This window comes from Poecilia reticulata, linkage group LG4, assembly GCF_000633615.1.
Source record: "Poecilia reticulata strain Guanapo linkage group LG4, Guppy_female_1.0+MT, whole genome shotgun sequence".
Lineage (NCBI taxonomy): Eukaryota > Metazoa > Chordata > Actinopteri > Cyprinodontiformes > Poeciliidae > Poecilia > Poecilia reticulata.
In genome coordinates, this window is record NC_024334.1 from 3,946,404 (window position 1) to 3,949,992 (window position 3,589).

The window sequence follows — 3,589 nt, forward strand, 5'->3', positions numbered from 1 at the left end:
AACAGGCGGAACTCTGCTGGGGTTGCTAGGTAACAGGCGGAACTCTGCTGGGGTTGCTAGGTAACAGGCGGAACTCTGCTGGGGTTGCTAGGCAACAGGCGGAACTCTGCTGGGGTTGCTAGGCAACGACACAGGAAGGTTTTTGAAATGGCTCATTTTCAAAAATGTAAAAAAAATAGAGAAAAATAAAGTGAAATGTATTAAATATTTATTTTTGACAAGACTCAAGAAAAAAAGTGAAGGAAAAAAGTCAAGTGGAAAAAATAAATAAAATGGCATTTGTAATATTAATTACAAAGAAAGAATAAGGGAAAGAAAAAGCTGAAACGTAGTTTGTTTCTTAATTTTCTCATGTAAAATGTTTCTTCTAACAAGACAGAAGAACAGAAAGAAATAACAGAAAAATGTAAATTTCTGTACACTTTAAAAAAAAACATTTATTCCAAAGGTCACAAGAAAACTAAAGAAAAACGAAGAGAAGAAGATAAAGTTGAGTCATTACTGAATCACCTGAGATGATTTCCTGAGATTCATCAAGTTAAATTTGCTGATTTTAAGGTCAAGCTGAATAATTATCGGTCGGACCTGAAACTGATTATTTAATCAATCACTTTCAGTCGCTCCAAACAACCCGTGATGCAACGCAACCAGAACCCCAACGCCGACTTCCTGCTTTCATGCTTCAACGTTTCCTGAAAATAAAAACACACACTGAAACATTTCAGGTCTGCAGCAGCTTCATGTTTCCAACATGAGCCTGCAGACGACATGAAAGCGCGGCGATAAAAAAACAACTTTCTGAGTTCAGGCTAATCCGTCCCAGAGTTCAGCGCGCACAGCTCCAAACTGCACACATGGAAACAATTGATCAGCGGCTGGCTGCGCGCGTTTCCCCGAGAGGCAGCGATTAATCAGAGCGCGCCGTTTATCAGAGCGATTTGCTGTTTACAGAAGGGAGACGCGGCTACCAGCTGGACCCGCTTCCTGCCGGCGCCGGCCGCTCAGAACCGCTAAGAGGAGGCGGGGAAACTCCAGGAGATAAAACAAAATGGAACGAATGCAAACAGCAGCCGACACGTAAAACCAGGAAACTTCACCAGGACAGACTGACAGATTTTTAAAGATTCCCTACACACAACGTGGACAGGTCAAAGGTCAAACTTCACAGAAACCCTGACGTGACCCTGATGAAACACCTGACAGGAATCGGTTCTGCAGGCTTCAGCTCAGACGCATCAGCAGGTGTGACGGCGTAACGACGGCGTTTCTGACTGCAGTCGTCACGTTTTGACTGTAACTGCAGGTTGAACTCTTAAACCTCCAGAGGCACAAAGACAGAAACTAACGAGGCCGGGGCTGGAAAACAGGAGCTCCACCCATGTGGGACTCAAGGTGAGGGAAAACGAGCGCTCCCTTGGCGCTGCGCTGGTCCCTGCAGGCGGCGGGAGGCGGTTTCATTACTGCAACCTTAAACCAAGTCTTCACCTGGAAGTGCTGCGGGTCTGAGCTGCAGCAGAGCTTTTCGTTCCCCCGCTGTGACGCGGGAAACCCGGTTCGAGTCCGCAGAACTTAAATCTTAGACCAACTAAACGTGTTCCAAGTCCAGATTTCCTGTTTGAGCTCCAGAGGAGGCAGTTCTACACGGCCTGCATTCCCTAAATCATCCCCCGGCTGGTAGTAACGTCTGAAGACCGGACGCCAGATAAAATAATTCAACACCGCGGCTTCCTCCTTTACCGACACATAAATCTGACCATTCCATGCAATCACAGAGCAAAAACAGTTAAAATACACTGAGGCCAACTTTTACAGCGAACGGGGAGTTTCGCACAAATAAATCCCAACTTCAACAGGAATTAAGAGTAAATCACTGAACAAATGTAGTTCTGACCTTTTCAGAAACGTGAGATCCTGCAATAAAAAATTCATTTATGGGTTTTAAACGTCTTCGCCAGAAGAGCCAAAAATGAAATGAAGCCTTTTATCACCTTTAGCTGAGAAATTGTTAAGTTTGCAGACATTCAGAGCTTCATTCACTTCTTTAGAAATGTGAACGCTGACATTAGCATTAGCATCTGTGCTGCTGCTRCATGTTTAGCATTGAGAATATCTGATTAGCTTTGCTAACAGGCTAACTCCTTTTAGCACAAGTTGGACACAGTTATCGTCTTTTCCGGCGTCCCATCAGAACAAAGGAGGCGGAATAACGTTTGTCACCAATGAACAAGTGACATTTTGTCCTTACTGGACGTCACTTGTGCGTCAGATATACAGGCGTACCAGAAACACAATACTAAGGTTCCAGGTGTAATTTTTATCGTATTAAAATCTATGTAACTAAATAATCTAAATAAACCCATTAAAGTGCCAGATCTACTTAATTCATGAAAGTTTGTTCACACAAAAATGTTTTTTTTAAGACGATAAGGTTGAATCAGACAGTCTGGGGGAAGAACCGCCTGTCTGGTCTGGATCAGAACCGGATGAATCGCCTGCAGGGAGAAGATGAGCGGGCCGGGAACGCCACCCTGGGGAACGCCGGCGCTGATGGTTCATGATCAGAGCGAGATTATAATTCAACTCTGATGTTTTAACGGATCAGTTGGTGTTAAAATATCTTCAATGAGAAAACAATCTGCTCCGATGAGAATGTTTCAGGTTGTCGTTTCTGGTTCTGACCCAGTGGAGATGTTTGAGGTCATATCCGATTTGTTCTGACCCGGATTCCTGCAAACTGGCGAAACGTGGTGAGAAAACTGGAGCTGAAGGAAAACCTGTCTGCTGCGCTCATGTTACGATGTTCTGGTTTAGCGGTTTTAAGTTTTAGAGTCGTAGAATCTGGAGGATCCTGACGAACTGCAGAGAAAGTTTAAACTTTTAAAGTGATTTTGTTTCCTGATTTCTCCTCACAGCTGCTCCGCTGCACTGGTGATGTATAATTAGCATAATTTAGCACAGAGACACAGACTTTCTTACTCTGACAGATGCAACAATCGATCTCACCAAAGCAAACTAATCAAACTTCACGTCTCTTTGAATATTCACGACGTTCAGGGAAACGGCGGCGCCGTTAAAGTTGCCGAAGCAGCAGAGGAGGAGGAGGGAGTGGAGGCCGTCCAATTAACGGGGCCAATTTAGATTTTGGTAATGAGGTTTTCTCGCGCTGATTCGGTTTGTTTTGGTCGGTCCTGATTAGCTGATCCGAGCTGGTTAATCACAGCTCGTTTCAGATTCAGCCCGAGCGAACCAAAAAATTAACCGTTAGATTTATACATTTTGACACGTCTGTGATGAAACTAATCGTTGTTTATTGGCATCGAATTAAACACCTATTAAATCACTTTGATTGTGCCGTTGACTACAGAAACTTTAAGGTTTGCGGCTTGGTTACGTCAATCCAAACTCCAGAAAACTTTAATTTTTATTCAAGGCTGACAGAAGCTCAACAGATGAAAGAAAACATTAATTAAAGGAGAACTGAAAAGTGTTTTTAAGCTAACATCAGGTGAAAGAAAATCATAAAATATACTTGGAAAAATGTTAAAAACTAAGTTTTTTTTGACACTTAGGGGGCGTTTACACGACAACG